The sequence below is a fragment of the Sinocyclocheilus anshuiensis genome, unplaced genomic scaffold (assembly GCF_001515605.1).
Source record: "Sinocyclocheilus anshuiensis isolate Anshui unplaced genomic scaffold, SAMN03320099.WGS_v1.1 scaffold579, whole genome shotgun sequence".
Taxonomy (NCBI): Eukaryota; Metazoa; Chordata; class Actinopteri; order Cypriniformes; family Cyprinidae; genus Sinocyclocheilus; species Sinocyclocheilus anshuiensis.
Window position 1 is genome coordinate 1,244,266 of NW_015551075.1, and position 18,569 is coordinate 1,262,834.

The 18,569-nt window shown below is 37.3% G+C and overlaps 1 protein-coding gene across 1 annotated transcript in view; it reads left to right on the plus strand.

The window, feature by feature from the left end:
- Positions 1 to 1,464: 1,464 nt before the first annotated feature.
- Positions 1,465 to 18,569, plus strand: part of LOC107662263 (cell migration-inducing and hyaluronan-binding protein-like) — a 63,375-nt gene continuing 46,270 nt past the window's right edge. Inside the window, exon 1 of the mRNA XM_016452217.1 lies at positions 1,465 to 1,551. The gene's annotated coding sequence lies outside the window, so the exon portion shown is untranslated. The remainder of the gene's footprint in view (positions 1,552 to 18,569) is intronic.

The window sequence follows — 18,569 nt, forward strand, 5'->3', positions numbered from 1 at the left end:
CTAGAGTATGCGGAGGCCGGCTTGAGTGAGCGGAGGCGGTCAGGCTTGAAAACGGCGCGGCCGGCGGATTCGACGAAGGAACGTCCGGAGGGCTTGCGGCAACCACATGTGACGACCCCAGGCTGGACTCTGCTTCGTCCACGGTGAAAGCCGATCCGGCGATCCACAGCGCAAAGTTGATGTATTTCCTCAGCGACCAGCACGGATCAGCTCCTGGCATGACAAAGCGGATATCATCATTTTTTGGAAGGCCAACCAAAGTAGTTTCGCTTTCACAACGAAACAGCGTCTTCACGACATGGCGGCGGCAGCAGCAATACCACAGCAAGAATAAAAGTTACGCCTTCTTTCTTTGCGTGAACATTTGGGTGACGTTATGCAAATCTTCCCACATTGTGACGTAGACATGTGGGGGCGTGTTAGAACGAGCCGTTTTAGGTAGGCGTGGTTGACTCTTAACTTTTATAAAGAATATCTCTTTGGATTTGAGACTTTAGTCTTTGCAACTTTACAGATCTTCTTTATGCACCAAGAGCTTGTAACACTCCAAAGAGAAAGGAAAAATTGAAATCGCATCATATGACCCCTTTAAATAGATCAAACCCCCTCTGAAAAAAATGATGCCCATTACATTGTTTTCAGTAAGTGATTATAATTTTGTTCAGCATGCTTCTCAAAGCAGATTTCAGTGTGTAGAGAAGAAAGCTAAATGCAGCTGCATGACTCATTTAGGAGCACCTGTTTATTTGGAAATTCAGTTTGAATTCTCAAGTCAATATGAATCACAACAGGATGCCACTTTATGAAGTTTTCTGTCTCTTGGAACAATGATAATAGCGACCTCTATGGATTAAAACTGATAACTGTTATGCAGTATGAGTCAAATCTCTCTCCCTCTCTATCGGGTCATAATTCATAATCATTAGGATTCGATACCAGTGCTGCTTTCCACAAATAACTACCAGCACATCTTTCCATCAGTGACTAGAATGGCTTCTATTGCGCTCCTCATTTGCAAGTCACTTTGAATAAAAGCATCTTCTAAATCAACACAAGTAAATTGAATATAATCACCTTTGTTGTTGTTGTTTTGAATAAAATAAAAGCATCTGCTGAAATGTGAGCAGAATAGAACTGAAGTCTCATCATGACCTGTTACTGTGGACGCAATCATAAGTGCAGTTTTCAGTGTATTGTTTATTTATTTTTTGGCCATGACCTTTTGCATACTCCCTAATAATTAATCATCTCATTTACAGTCAGAAGCATGTGCAGTGTTTAGTTGGATACTGTACATTGAGGTCTTGAACCGCATAGGGATCCGTTGAGCCAATCAGATTCAAGTAGGCGTGCCTTCGGATTCTTCCGACCAATCGTCGCGCAGTGGGCGCGGCTTCGCACCGGCGTTGTAAACAGTGTAAAGCAGGAGTCTGGAGGTGTGTATAAATATCAGTGTGTCGCCCGTGCTGTCTTATGAACTCATGCCGCGCATCAGCTGCTTGTAGTCCGCACTGTTTCCGTGGAGCTGACGGCAATCTGCTCACGCTACAGGTTGGTCTGCACTTCTGGACCTTTATCTTTGTGGATTTTGAAACTCATGAATGATGCCACTGTATACTTTCAAGTGCGCTTTGATTTCTGCGATCTGTATGTCACTAGTGGCGGTGTGCGGCGTCAAGGTGCGTCTTTTCTCATTTCGTGCCATCCGTTACGCGCTCGTGTGTCTTATCCAGTGCCATTTTTGCATAATGTCACCAAAACCGGCGCGTTTTTGCAAGCAAGACCGGCCAGACATTGAACAGAGAAACCTATTCCAGTTATGTGAGTTTGTGGCAACATGTTTCGCCGGTGCAAGTTCAGACAAAAAGAGCATTAACCTCATCATAAATGATACGCATCATTTCACCTGAGCGCCCGAGCAACATCAGCACCTGATCGATTTGACAGGTTCATCTGATTCCGAAACTGACATATTGCTTTCTTGCATTCTCATGTAATAATGCTTAGATATGTAATGTGATATGAGAATGTGGTACAGTAATGTGCAATAGTGTAATGGACTTCTCTGAGTGTGATATATTGTGTAGTACAGTATGATGTATTGTGTAGAATCACTATAATATTGTGAAGGATAATATATTGTGCTATAGTGCAAAATAGTATAGTATGGTATAATACAGTATAATGTGGGATCATAGTGAGCTCTTTTGAGTTGTATACCTCAAATATAAGCATGCACCTTTACCTTTCCCACGACTCCTGGAAAGTAGGACCCTGTGAAGGATGACAGTTTCCACCCATTTCATCATCATCTTGGAAATCAAGGTATGTAGTGCTTTATTACCCTCTATTGTGCATGTGACAATATTAAAATACATACTTACAGTGGAAATGGTGTAATTGTGCTCAGTATGTTGTGTAAACCAGAAAGAATTAGATCCACATTCCACCCATTCGATTGTGATGTGATGCTTTACGGTGTCAAAGACAAAAGAGGATTTCCATACTGCAAATACTGTGAAAAAAAATCCTTGTTGTGGCATCTCCGCCTTTGTGGTCACCAGACGACTGGCATGGGACCAAAGCCAGAAGTTCATGTGAGGAATTCATTACATGCAGCAAGTGTACGCAGACTCTACTGTGTCCAAACAATGCAGACTGGCAGCAAGTTGTTTTCGTGCATCTGTGAAATAACAGCTCCTCGCATGTGGTGCCCAGCAAGTGGGCAGTTGTTTTATTTCATGCACCATTCATCAGCCACTAAATGGTGTGTGAAATTGTAGAGGGCAGATATTTCTCTCTCAAGATATGCTGTGCGAGAGGGTGGGAGTTTATTTATTCATTTAGACTACTTGTTAGTGGAAACAAGTAGTATGAAACCTTGTCAGTGTTATTCGTAATAATGTAATTATTGCATATAATAATACATGCATAATAATACATGTAATACATGCGTAATTCATGTAGTGTGTGCAATAGGAGTGCTATTGCTATTTTAGCATTTACTAATTTTTTGAATTATATTTTTTTGTATGTTCAGTGTTTTTTTGTTTGTTTTTTCTGTTCGTTTTATTATTATTTTTTTAATTTAGTTTTAATTTAATTTTTAGTTTTATTAATTTTAGTACTTCCCCAGCTAACAAGGAACATTCTCATAATGTTTTAGCAAGGTTCTCTCAAAGTTCTGAACTAACGTTCATTTGTTAATTTGACGTTTGTATAAAGTTATCCGGTCTTTACTAACATTCTCAAAACGTTAACACAAAAACGTTAATAGAATGTTTTATTCCTGAAGTATTTTAGTTGGACGTTCATTTAACGTTTTGTTTTTGTTTCAAAATGTCCAGAGAACATTCAAAAACAACATTCCCATAATGATTGCACGTTCCCTTAACGTTCATATAACCAAGAAAAAAATATTTAAAAAAGGATGTTTTTTGAACGTTCAGAGAACATTCCGAAATACTGTTTTCATAACTTAATAAAAACATATTTTTGTTAGCTGGGTCAGCTTAAATTTTATTTTATTTGTGCTATAGCAGTGCTTATAAAACAAAAAACAAAACAAAACCAGAATATCATAGAGACTTTGGGTTTTGCACGGAAAAGAACATTGCAAACAGTGCTTAAAGCATCACACTGATGTTCCGGTGTCCAGATTTTCATGCCGATCTGTATGATGGCAGCTCCCCATGCTTGAACTTAAAACGGTGGCATGCACTTTTGAACGCAGTCCAACATTACAGCTCTGCAGAGCTGGATGTTTTATTGAGAGCTTTCAGCTAGTAGTAACTCGTGCATTGTGGGCAGGGGTCTTGTGTGCGAGTGTCAGTTATTTTAGGCTGTTCATTAAACACCTATGAGATGCAATGGCTGGCTTCAGGCTGACCTAGTTGAAGACAGGTGGAGGCGGACAGATGTCCTGTTGCACTGTGTGTGCATGTATGCACGTGAGTTTAGGACACCGTGTTCAAATTTGGCCAATAACTTCCTATTGCAACAGCCTTTTAGTCAGGTGTACGCCTGTCCTGTCTTGAAATTAGCTTTCTAGGTTGTAGAGCGCTCCAGCTTGGTCAGTTTTGAGGTTCTATTTCAGTTAGTATGCTGCTTTAGTTAGTAGAGAGCAAGGTGGCTCATAGGTTTTGGAACAAAGCCCTCTGTATTCCCAGTGCATGTGTCTCTCTCTTATTCTCTCTCTTTGATCCTTTCTCTTGCCTCTGGGCTAAATCTAGGTCTGAGTTATAAAACAGCTTGTAGCTACAGTCCACGCCTGACCACAACAGATCAAATCCTTGAAATATCACTAAAGTCTTATGAAAGCGTACATGTTGCAGCACCTTATCACTAATGACTCACATGTTTCAAAAGACATTTCATAAATGGTGTAGCAAAAGCATTGTGAACCTTTTGTTCACGACTAACATATTAAGTCATTATTTGCTTGAAGCCCATCATATCAAACCCATCTGTAATTATGAAAGGAGTAGTTCACAGAAAAAATAACATTCGGTCATTATTTACTGTTGTTCCCAATCTGTATGCTGTTATTTTTTTCAGTGGAACACAAAGGATGAATGTTTGAAGAATCTTCATGCAGTTCTTTTACACATAATGACAGTTCTTTATAGTGACCACAACTGTCAGGCAGTGTTCTTTTGGTATTATTAATAATATGTACTATTATGGTGTTTAGTAATATTTTAAATTATGTTTTAGTAACTTTGTTTTGTGCTTTTGTCATTTTTTTAGATTTAATTTATTTCAGTTTTAATTGAGGTAATTTTAGTACTTCAACTTATTTTATTTCAGTTAGTTGACCATTTTTTTCATTTTCATTTAAGTTTTTTGTTTGCTTGTTTTTTCAAGTTTTAGTTTTTAATCTAGTATTTATATTTTACTTTTTATTTCAGCTTTATTTAAATGAACAGAAACACTATTTTTAATAGTTGTAGTATTAGTTAACAAAAACAATACTGCTGTCAAGCTCCAGAAATAATAAAAAAAGCACCTGCAATTAGGGCTGCACGATAAATCGAAATGAAATCGAGATCGCGATTCGACAGAAGCTGCGATTATTATGCGTATCTTTCAGTGAAGCACGGTTCTGTGATCAGCAGTAAATCTCCATCCAAAGGCCAGAGGGCGCTCTCGCACTGAAACTCCAAATACGCCTCGCAGAAGGTGCAGCTGAATAAACAGAAGATTCAACTGCTTTCATTGATACAACGTGACTAATAAACACACGACTACGGCAATATACGGTTTATCTGAGTTCTTATTATTATAATTTTCATTAAAGTAAAGTATATTTATAATGCAATGCCTTTATCACGGCTTAAATACTATGAAATATGTTGCGTGCCTTATTCTGTGGCATTACTATCAAAATGCGCATGACAATCGCATTCGGTTAATCGTGCAGCCCTACCTGCAATTCACATGTCTTAAGGATGCGCACTTGTGTTAGAAAACATATAGACACAGTGGAATAGAGTGGAGCGGTCTAACTATTTTTAACATGGTGCCTTAAAAATGTTGCGCACATGGTGTCAGATGCTGAAAAAGCATCGAGATGGTTTTTTTTCAATGTTGAAAGAAGCCATATAATAGCTTTGTGTGAAGAACACATTTGGCCGAAATATATTCAATGTGGCAAGACGCCATTGTGATTAAAATTTTTAATTTTGATTCAGCAGATGTGAAGATTATCAGTCAATAACCATTTACATTTCAGTCTATTCCTCACACTAACTTATTACATGGCTTCATATAGTATGGAATCATGTTTTTGCAATAATGCAATTTATAATCTCACAATTCTGTGTTTATATCTCAGAATTTTCTGATATAAACTCAGAATTCCAAGATATAAATGCAGAATTGCGGAATATAAACTTAGAATTGCGAGATTTAAACTCAGAATTGCAAGATATAAACTCACAATTGTGACTTTTTTCTCAGGATTGCGAGAAACAAAGTCCAAATTGTTAGATAAAAAGTCACAATTACCTTTTTTAAATTTTTATTCTGTGGCGAAAATGGACTTCCATAATATAGTGCACAAGTCGTATGGACTTTGGATATTTTTTACATACTGTATATATAGTCAAAAAAATGAAAAAGAACAATTCTTCAAAATGCCTCTCCTTTTGTGCTATATGGAAAAAAAATAACAGCACACAGAATTTTCAACTCTTTGTTTATTTATAGCTAGCATGAAATTGTATTCATAAATAAAGCTGGCACATGCCGGCCCACAGTGCACCTGTCGTGTTTTGTATGTCTAGTGCGTCTGTGAACGTGTGTGATATTTCCAGTGCGTCTGAGCTTTGGCTTTGGCCTGCTGCAGTCGGGGGGATTGTGGCGTTCATCCACATAATGTCATGACACTTACTTCAGCTCATTTCCATGTAAATGAATAACTACACGGGATGTGGAATATTGACATGAATATTGAAAGCATCGAGAAGATGGCAAGTGAATGTACCGATTTATATCTACAAGAGGCCCATCTCCATTTATCACGGAGTTGGAGTCAATTGAAACGTGTAAACGAATTAGATTTTCTTCTCATGTGCATGAAATTTGATAGATGGGTTAATTTGTGCTTGAGGTGTAAATGGAGGGTCTGTTAAGATTTGCTAATTGCTTAATTCTAGGCTCTCAAAAGCCATACCTGTGTGCTGTCAAGGGTTTGTAGATGCATTTCACTGCCAGATTGTAGGGCTGATTGAACTATACGTCTCAAGAGGCTGTGAATTGCATAGCTGTTTTAAAAACGGACGGCTTGTGGTTGTAGCTTTATAAAATGGTGGCAATAGTCAAGTCACCTTTATTTATATAGAGCTTTATACAATACTGATTGTGTCAAAACAGCTTTACAGTGTCAAACAGGAAAATAGTTTGTCAATAATGCAAGAAGACAATAACAAAGAGTCATTTTTCCAGCTAAAGTCAGTTCATTGATGATTCAGTGATGGTCTGGCCTGTTCATAACACAACAGGAATTCAAATCAGTGATTTAAATAACCGGGCATATCTAGATTACCCCTGAAGATGAATGGCTTCTTTGGTCGCCTTGTATAAACAATTTGATTTCGGCCATATGCATGTTACAAAGCGCGTTAGGGCATACAAGCATCTGCGCATTTACAAGATCGATGAAAATCACCCTGATTAAATTTTTCACCTTAATCTTAAATGGACCCAGCAGCACGAAGAAGCTGCATGTGTGCGTTCATTACTTATGACCAAAGATCGCTCGAATCCATCCCGAAGAGCCTCAAGGTTATGAATTTGCAGGTGTATCCTGACAGCACTATATCTCTCGGATGGCGTATAATCTCTCGGTTCACGAAATGAACAGCAGGTTTGTCAACCCTGACGCCTGTCAGAATGTAGAGTAATTCATTGGCTGTCAGAAGGCAAGCAACAGTCTTGTTTTCAACGCAGACTGTCAGATGTTACCAACAAACAGTTTAAATTGAAGAAGCTTGAGGAATACCAACAGCTCTTGAAATTGAAATAAAATAGGAGTCCATTGGCCTCCATTCGGGAATCGCATATGCGAGTGATTTACTCGCAATGTAGAGGGTTGCTATATATTGATTTTGCTAGCAATATAAAATTATGTAACCATTAATTAAACATGTATTTATTTATTTTGCCATGCATTATTTTAATGGCATTTTTGATTAACATTTTGTAGGGTTAGATTTGATAAGTTTGATTAAAGTCTGCGTTGAAGTAAATGAATTCAAAACATCTAACTCAGCAGTTTATTTTTACTTTTTTAAATTTCACACTGCACAATAAAACAGAAGAGTCTGTTTATCATTAGGTAAATATTGCTGCATATTATGTTTTGATATATTGGTGCTTATATGTGAAAGTTATTAAAAAGTTAAGTTTTTTAAGTCCTGTTTTTATCACTTAAGATTAATAGCAAAGGTGAAACCATTTTTGTCCATACATGATCTTGAAAAAGTCATTCATGCTTTTGTATTTACAAGGTTAAATTACTGCTACACCATATGTTGGAATTAATAAATCATTGCCGATTACAACTGGTCCAAAATGCTGATGCTGAATTTTTTACCGATCCATTACGGAATCAATTTTAAAATTTAGTTTTTTTGTTTATAAATCATTGCATAGTATGGTTCCGTTGTATTTGGTGGAATTGATTGAAAAATGTGAGCCAAAAGGTTCTTTAAGTTCAACTGATCAGCTGGCTTTGATGATTCCTAGAACTAAACGGTGGAGAACTAAAAGTGGAGATGAACTTTGGAATGATTTATCTTTTTCTCTCAGATAGGCACCCACACCCAAGTGTTTTTAAACACAAGTTTAAGGAATACATCCTCACATTGGCATTTAATGGGGTATAGAAATTGTCTGTGTATTAAAACTGAGGGGTTTATTTCACTGTTGTTGTTTTTTTTTTTTTGTGATTTTAGTGTGTTTTTTTGGTTGTGATAGTCTCTTTTCTGTGTTTACATATTGTACAGCACTGTGGTCAATGGTCGGTTGTGGAAATGTGCTCAATAAACAAACAAACAAACAAAAATCGCCAAAAACATTTACAGAAATGTCTGTGTAGCATTACATTAACGATGCTGCCTATTATGTTTTATGTTTTGATATATTGGTGCATGTAAATGAAAATAATTAAAAATGATTCTTTCTTGTCTTCATTTAAAAAAAAAAAAAAAAGTCTTAAATACTAAAGAATTTCACTTAACATCATTTGAAAGACTGTTTGAAATGATGACTGTTGAAAATTTTTTTTTCCATATATATATACAGTGGGTACGGAGAGTATTCAGACCTCCTTAAATGTTTCACTCTTTGTTATATTGCAGCCATTTGCTAAAATCATTTAAGTTATTTTTTTTTCCTCATTAATGTACACACAGCACCCCATATTGACAGAAAAACACAGAATTGTTGACATTTTTGCAGATTTATTAAAAAAGAAAAACTGAAATATCACATGGTCCTAAGTATTCAGACCCTTTGCTGTGACACTCATATATTTAACTCAGGTGCTGTCCATTTCTTCTGATCATCCTTGAGATGGTTCTACACCTTCATTTGAGTCCAGCTGTGTTTGATTATACTGATTGGACTTGATTAGGAAAGCCACACACCTGTCTATATAAGACCTTACAGCTCACAGTGCATGTCAGAGCAAATGAGAATCATGAGGTCAAAGGAACTGCCTGAAGAGCTCAGAGACAGAAGCATGAGTGGAGAAACTATGGGTGCTTTTAAATTAGCTTTTTATCCATCCATTAGGTTGTCTGAACTCAGGAGCGCACTAGGTATGGTACACTCTTAAAAATAAAGGTTCTTTATTGGCAATGATGGTTCCATTAAACCTTTAACATGGAACCTTTCCATTCCACAAAAGGTTCTTTATAGTGGAAAATAGTTCTTTAGATTATTAATATGTTCTCCACTCTAAGAAAAAAATGGTTCTTTTAAGAACTGTTTACTGAAAGGTTCTTTGGGGAACCAAAAATGGTTCTTCTATGGCATATTTGCGAAAACCCTCTTTTAGAATCTTCATTTTTATAAGATGAAACCAGTTGATACCACTCAACGTAAGTGATGAAAGTCAGTGGGTCACGATCCGGTTCCATAACCTCTTAAAGTTGCAATGTAAAGGAAGTAGCGAGAGATCTTTTCTTCCATATTGTGACGTGCATCAGAGTGAAATGGATTCTTGAAAAGGAAACAATGTAAGTCGGGACTTAGTTCTATCCATTGGTTGTTGATTGGATGGAGGCAGATCTGAAAGCAAGTTTGCAGTGGATTGTAAAAAAAGAGGTGGGGTTTAAATGGGGCATACCACACACAGTTTCACCCAATCACATGTTAATCTTGAGTACCTATAGAGTAGTACTGCATCCTTCATATCTCCAAAAAGTCTTTAGTTTTATCATATTTATAAAAGAAAGACACAGCTTTACGATTCTCTCCGGAAAAAGCCGAGCTCCTGGAGGCGCGCCGTGGGCGGAGCTAAAGAGCGACGAGCACTTGGGCGCCGAATGCCAACAAAACAGATATTTGATGCCGTTTCACTTACCGTCTGCAGTTCTGAATCATGACCGCCACCATATAGCTGGGACCGCTCCATCTTTCAGTATCAAACAATGTGCAAATCCAGCGTCGAACTGGGCCTTGTTTATAAAACGTTCGTCAACAAACACACTTGTGAAACTCCGTTGCTGCCCCGGAAAAACAAACTGTATCCACTGTCTACATAACGCTGGGTTCTTTAGGAAGCTGAACAAAGTTATCTTTCCCTTACAACCAAAAACACACTTCTTTGGAGACATTCTTCCCGAGCAAGTCCCGTGCAGCGCTGCCACCGGATGAAGCGCGTTGATGGGCGCGATCTCACTCTCGCAATTTCTTTGGTCGATGCGGGCACGCTCTTGTCCATGCTTAGCATGAGAATCCAACTCTTTAACAGTGTAAACAATGCTAAATGCATGAAACAGCATTGTACCCCCCCTTTAAGCAGACAAAATGATTGAAGTCCAGCATATGTTACTATAGAGAAGTCGCAAGTTTCACCTGAAGAGTTTTTGACCTTTTCATTAAAAATAACACATATGCATGGATGAATCATTCACAATATGATTGATACCATGCATTTAGAAAATAGGGTGAATTTCCATTTCATGTCAACTTAAAGAATATTAATGCATTGCACCAAACAACATAGAGATCTAGTTGCATTTAAAAACCAAGACCATTACAAAAGTTGGCATGTTGGTTGCGGTGTGGTGAACAATGTACAATTTCAACTAATTGCGCTTTACTTTTTAATTTTTGTTTACCAAAAATAAAATAATAAATTCAGTGTTTAAAAATAGGGTGACCGTACGTCCTCTTTTTCCCGGACACGTCCTGGCCAGAATTTCTATATTTCCTGAAATATATATATATATATATGCCTGAAAGCTCATGCTTTCGAATCGCTCTCGCAGTACTTTGATGTCATATATCGATAACCATAATGATAACTATATTAGCATCCACACCAATGCATAGTAATATTCTGTTTATTATTAAGCATGCTGCCTTTATGTCGCCACTTTAAATGCTCGAGCTTTTTACAGTCGGGTGGATTCTGATTGGCTGTCAATATTTTTATCGTTCATCAGCTGGATAAATTTCAGCTGTGATTCCAACTGTATCGTTCCTCTGTGTCGTTGTCATAACAGTTGTGGTGTGGAATTCCCTATTCTCATAGAATTAGAACGATTATTAAAACTTTATCATTATAGTTCTCATACTTGTGATAAAATGATGACATTGTGGCAAGTGTAGTCTTCACATGCGTTTAGTTTACATTGGAGCTTTTGGTCCATTAGATGTTAGCAATTTTTGCCAGAAAAGGCGGTCTGGGGCAAATTTCATGTGAAAATCTATAAGTACACAATTATTGATGGCATAAAATTTACATTTCTGCATGCTCCCGGTCACATTTATTATACCACGATGCATTTCTCTGCTGCTTGTCTCTAAATGAATTGCCTTTGGAGAGCAGCTTGCGTTCTTTGCATCTGTTGCGTGCACCTGTGTCAGCATCGTTCTGTGTGTGTAAAGTTTTGTCTGAAAATCCAAAGGGACAAATATTTCAGTAACACCATGAAACTAGTATCTTCTCCTCCTCTAGTTTGTTACCTAGTAGTAAACAGCTGCCACTCTTGATGAAGATAACGTACCGAACGAACCCAAAAAATACATTGCACTGTCAGAGTCCATTAACTGAAACCATCTTGTTTGCCTTATGTTTTCTCTGAATTCCTAAAAAAGCACCTGCTGCGGAAGATGCATTACTTATATAAGCACTCACTCTAAAACTCAAAGCCAAAGCTGCTTCCCCAGGGCAAATCCAGCATCTGCTTGTTCCACTTAGCTGGATGCTAAAATGTGCTTCATATATTAGTTTGTGACCCCTACCCCTTCAGGGCATGTTTAAGGTCTTGTAATATATTGTAGCTTGCCTAAGACAAAGAGCTAAATATAGTCAGCCTTGTTATTGTGTTAGCAGAAAGGTGGCTAGCTGCTTGTGTAACAACAACATAAGTATTTAGATATTATTCTGATGCAGATATCCTACATACAATTGATGTTTAAAAAGACATCTTGCTGTTAATGTGAAATTGTCAATCGTTTGAGTGCTGTAACAACTGTTAAACTTTTGATAAGTTTAGCACGGTGGCTAATTGCCAACCTGTCATCATAAAAGGCGGTGTGCTAACTTTAGTCATTCAATGAATATGATGCAAATGCAGCAATTTTATTACACCCACTCCTCATTTACCTGTCTGTCAAATGTACCAGTCACTATCACGAAGTGGCTGCTACAGGAACGTGTCTGATTATAATAGCTTATAAGAGAATTTCTGCTAATCTGCTAATCCTAACAATTTAGCGTTTACATTAAGCATGTTAGAAATGCAACCTCTGGAATATATGCAGCACTGAGAGTTAATTGCCTCTCTGTGGTGACAACTGGTTTATTTTCCGTTAGCGGAGATTCAAATCATGGGGACACATGCTTGTTTTCCCTCCAGCATGTTGAAGACCCCTCGATGGGTGCTAAAAGTGTATTGTGGTGACTTGAATGGCAAATAAGAACTGTGTTCTTTTGGTGTATGTCGACCGTGTGTTTGTCCACTGCAGTGACACACCCATTTATCAAGTCTTTGAAATGCTATCTAGCTTGTATCATGTGCAACTGAGTACATTCCTTTCTAGAGGCCACCGACTGCCTGTTTTCCTCAGGGAAATTATCACAGACGAGGTCAAAACTGATCTGTGTCTTGCTTCAGATCATGATCTACTTACTGCCTGACTAATATTGTTCTGGAACATGGAACATTAGTAAATGGGGTTCAAAATATGGGGTTGTGTATTTTTTAAATGATTTTTTGTGTGCATTAAGTCTTGCATACACTTATTAACATATATTTAGTTCTCAAGTAAATGTGTCTTGGTTTAAAGAGCTTTAGATATTTTTAATGGAGAACAAGACAAAAATAGTGAGAAAAAGATGCAGTTCACACTGCTTGCGTTGTATGTTCATTTTGTTGCATGCACGGAAAGAGGTGATTCATTGCCTACTTATTTTTTTAAATCTTGCATCAAACAACATTTCGTGCTCATCATTTAACTCAGATTGCATTCTCACAACTCCAGTGAAGCATTCTGTTCATTTCTTTCGCCAATGCAGTATAGATTCTTCACCAATTCATCTTTAGCACTTAAGTTTTCAGATGTTCAAGAGTTTTTTTAACAACATGAAAATCATTTAGTTTTAACATTTTCTAAGAAAATACAACAGGTTCTGTGCAGTTACAGTTGGTTTGGGTGTAAATTGGCACTAATTAACAATTTATGCACTACTAATTTGTGTGTTGCACCAGTAAACCATTCATATTTGATACAGTTCCTGAACATTTATTATTTAAAAATACAGTTTGTTCTATTCCATGGTTATGTATCACCTTTAACATTTATGTGAGTCAAAAATAGTTTTAACAGCCATAAAATGCATTGCTAACCAACGTACTTCTGTATACAGATTTAAAGGATGATTAAATTAATGACATACTAGCTAGTTACTAACTAGCTTAAGTGTGAATTTTACATCCCAATTTATGATGCATCCTGACCCATTTCCCAACTCTGATAATAGTACAATTCCAAACCTGTGTTCTCAATATCTTGATTTCCATTCATAACGAACCCATCAGTCAAAAAGTTTGTTGACGAGTCCTTGAGAGGAATTATTTTTTTTTACAGGGAGTATAAAATCAAGCGATTGGCAGAGGTAGAATGTGGCAAGGCTCAGGCAAACAGAGCGATGAGTTGATCTACGGCCTTAATTTCCACCATATGGCCTTGAGTGTAAAAGTTACTGCTTGATTTCAAACACATGCTTTCTCAGGCCAGTAAACCTTCAGGATTGTGGGATGTCAATCAAGTCTGCTCCCAGTGAACTGGAATCAGCTATTAGCCAGCGTGCTGTTGTGTAACTCTGACTTTCGGCTGGATTTTTGCCCGAGCATTGAAGCCAAGACTGCAGTTCTGGAGCTCCACCATGAGATTCCGCTTTAGATAAACGCTTAATCCATTGTCTGATATGCACAGCTTTATCAGTGACTCCATTGTCATCATTTCATTCACTTCACTAACACAATCTTTGTTAAAAACCATCGCCAGACCTGTTTGCCTGTGACCACCTCGGGCGACTTAAGCGGATTTGCAATTAGAGTAATGCACAATCATCCATGAAATCTCATAAAACAACACTGAATTAAAGAGAGCTACAAGAGACTGAGCAATTTAAGTAGGAAAGGTGGGAAGAAACGAGTACAAAGAACGTCTGAAAGTGATACTTAAACCAGGCCTATAACCTGATTTAGGGGGTCACATGCGGTCTGTGGGGACAAGAGAAAGATTTGCAAATCATTAGTGGCTCTTAATTGAATATTTTCCTCCTTTTGTTCGACGCCGTTTCATTTACAACCATTCTACCTTTCATGCTTCCAGTGTTTTTAATAAGATTAGCTCTGCGGTTTAAGGTGTATTCCCTGCAGATAAATGCTTCGGTCGCTGGAGATTTTGAAAGTATGACATGCAAAGGACAACTTTTGTCTGTATTTACGAACGCTGATGGTGTTTTTTTAAGCTACTGATGGAGTTTTCATTTGTTTGCTTGTTTTTGTTTCAGAAGCAGCTTTTCCCCCCTGTGACCTTCAGCCTCATGCACAACAAATTTAGCAGTTTATTTGTACAGTGAGTCACACTACTTCTGACGTGTTGGCTTTGTGCGTGTGTGAGTTTCTGTTTGAGCTAACCTGGCAACTATCACTCTCTCAGCTTGGATTTATCTGTTTTCTCCATCTCTCTGGCTCTCTCCCATTATTCTTTCATCTAAAAAGGCAACTCAAAGCCAACATTCTTCCCTTTATTGCTTCGGCTCCTCCTAAACAATATTTGGACACTTAAAACATGTCTCAATGTCATTGCATTAGATATCTAAACATAAACCAAGTGGCATTTGTGCTCATTCTCTTGTGCTCAAGTTCAACCTTAACCCCTGTAACATTAGGCAACTTTAGCCTATTTAATGTCATGCCTGAAGTCTTCTGTTTTTAGTAAACTACAAATAGTTGTCATTTCAAAACATTAAAGAAACTGTAAAAAGGCATTTCAAAGCCAATGCTTTTTTTAATGCTTTTAATCAACTGGTTTTTTGTTGGTTTTTAGTGGATGTATACGTTCTCAAGTTCAACTTCAACCTCTCTAGCATACAAAATCATTTCAGATCCTGCAATAAATATAGGTAGCATTATTTAATGTCAAGCCTGAGGACTTTAGCTCTTAGTAACTTGTTTATTACAAAGTTATAATTTCAAAGCATTACACAAACTGTAAAAGAGCATTTCAAAGCCAATTTTCAGCTCTTCATTGCTTTACCTCCTCCTACAGTGGCCCTAAATAGTATTTGGACATTTAAAAAATGTCTGAATTTCATTGCATTAGATAACTAAATTTCAAACCTAGTAGCATTTGTGCTACTTGCTGCTGGAGTTGTTCTAACATCATTTTTGCTTAATGACTTGTAATCAACTGGTGTTTTGATGATTTTTAGTGGACGTGTAAAGTCAGTTTTCCTCAAGTTCAACGTCAACCTCTCTAGCATACAAAATTATTTCAGATCCTGCAGTAAATATAGGCAATAGTATTTAATGTCATACCTGAGGACATCTGTTTTTAGTCAATTGTAAATTACAAATGCTTTTAACAAAATGTTAAAGGCACTGTAAGAGTTTTGCCATCAGAATTTGGCCGCCTCCCACTCCTTCAATGACACGCCCCCTCTCTCTAAAACCCACCCCCCAATGACATCAGCAAGCCTCATTTGCAAAATGATTGACAGACAGAAAGTGGTTTTGATTGGCTAAAAAGGGTAGGCCCCTCCCCTTGACTAGCTTAAAAAGTCTGCCTGTGCTGTTTTTCTTTCAAAAATGCCATTTGATTTGACATTTTGTTATCTAACGCAGTGACATTTAGACATTTGTAAGTTTAACCTGTCCAAATACTTCCCCAGATTCAACTCAACCCACAACATCCCAAGAAAATCCCGGCATCGGCTCCTATAATCAGCTGGCTGCTTGGACTGACCTGTGGGTCAAGTCAATAGTCTCTCTGAAATCCTCACACATATATAGCTTACAGCAGCAGGTGCCGCTGGCAATTCAAAAGGCCCAGCCATGTCGCAGCTGCAGTGCATCAGCAGAAAACACATCACCGCTGAAGTCTGCCAAGATACACAGCGCCTAACTTTCAGAAGGCTGTATCAGGCAGAATGCTCGTCCTTGAGGTTGAGTGATCTGTTTCGGACTGTTACATGCTCTAATGGCAGGTTAACACCTGAGGAGAAGATTAAAAATCCTAATGATTATGTGCAATGATATCAGTGTAATTAACAGCATTAATAAAGTCTGATTGCAACCCATTTTGTAAATGCAAACGTGTTTTTGAGTAAAAGGATATTCATTCAAAATTGGAAATTGAATTGATTGGACCATTTGGATTTCTTGTTGAATCAGTAGTGCATGTTCAAATAGTTGTCATAAAATGTCATAAAAAAATAGAGAGAGATGTGGGAACAGCATAAAAAATGTTTGAGATATCAGATTTGAACTTGCCACAGTTCATTGTTTTTGATTCATATACTTTCAATGTGAACCACACATCTGTTAAGCTTTAAAACTGACTGGTTAATTAAACTGCTACCATCTAATTGAATGCATAATTTAGTGTTTCAAATAGAAAAGGTGCAAGCAGTTTGTATTCACTGATGCAGTACCATTTAAAAGTTTGTGGTCGGTGAATGAAGTCTCTTATGCTCACCAAGGTTGCATTTATTCAATAATAAACACAGTAAAAACAGGAATATTGTGAAATATTATTGCAATTTCAAATAACTGTTTTCTATTTTCATGTATGTTAAAATATAATTTATTCCTGTGATGCAAAGCTGAATTTTCAGCATCATTACTCCAGGCTTCAGTGTCACATGATCCTTCAGAAATCCTTTGATAATACACCTAATTTGCTGCTCAAGAAACATTTCATATTATTATCAATGTTGATTAATATTGCTTGGGAAACAAGGATTTTTTTGATGAACGGAAAGTTCAAAAGAACACCATTTATTTGAAATGCAAATAGTTTGTAACATTATAAATGTCTTTCCTGTCACTTTTGATCAATTTAATGCATGATTCATATTAATTTCTTAAAAAAAACATACTGACCCTATACTTTTGAATGGTGGTGTAAGATAGCTGAATGTGAAGATGGACACGTGCATGTCAGAATCGTGTTTCACATTCTGGTGTCCCTTGCGTGCCGCGGGTCACTGGTGGAGGCTGAATGGGGCTCCTGCCGGAGGAGGTTGAATGCCTCCAGCAGTGCATTCAGAAAGCGCCGCGGGGAGCTCGGGTTAGTTACGCTAGTTACGCACATTATGTGAGCCTCGTGTATGGAGAAATGTCCCAATGCAGAAATAACTCAATTAAGTCTGTTTTCTAACCCTCTCTCTCTTTTTTTCCTCATTATATAACATATCTGATGAATTTGACATGATTTTTCCACCAGCGCTTTCTGACTAGACGCACAGTTTTGGTCCCAGGGCAATGGAAGAATGTAAAAATTGTAGGGTAAAGGGTATTTATGGAGATGAGGAGACTAGTGTCTGTGTTACACTGGGAATCCACCTTTCACCAAGCCAGTTTAAAGCCAACCCCATTGACCAGAGGACCTCAGACTGTCTGAGCTGCTGTTGAGTTACTCCATATCACATTACCGCTTAATGTTGCAGTGCACTCTAGACATTTGATCAAAACACTAGACACTCTAGACATTTGTTTCCTGGGAATCAACCCATGACTAATAACTAGAGACGCTTTTCATAATCTTTGATGATGCATGTCCATTTTCAGTTAGGAGAGTAAGGTGACAACACTGCTGCGATGTTTATGAGAGTTTATGGCGTCATTACACATCTTTCCACATGGTTTTAGTGACATACTCAGAATGATTCATAGACATTATATTAATTTTAATTTAAAAAACTGCAATAATTTTAGAGATATAAAAATCCTTAGACTGTCTTTTTATTTAGATTTTTTTAAATTCATTTGAAATCATTTATTAATCATTTTATTTTCTATATTTTATTTCTTATGGATATTTAATGATTAATTTATGATTATTCCATTTTATATAAAGCAATTTGAATTACCTTTGTGTATGAAATGTGCAATATAAATAAACTTGCCTTGCCTTAAAGGGATAGTTCACCCAAAAATGAAAATTATCCCATTATTTACTCACCCTCAAGCCATCCTAGACGCCTCATAAAACGACTTCCTTCTTTCAGATGAATCCAATTGGAGTTATATTAAAAATTGACTTTGATCTTCCAAGCTGTTTAATGGCAGTCAGCAGGTGTTGCAGTTCATCAG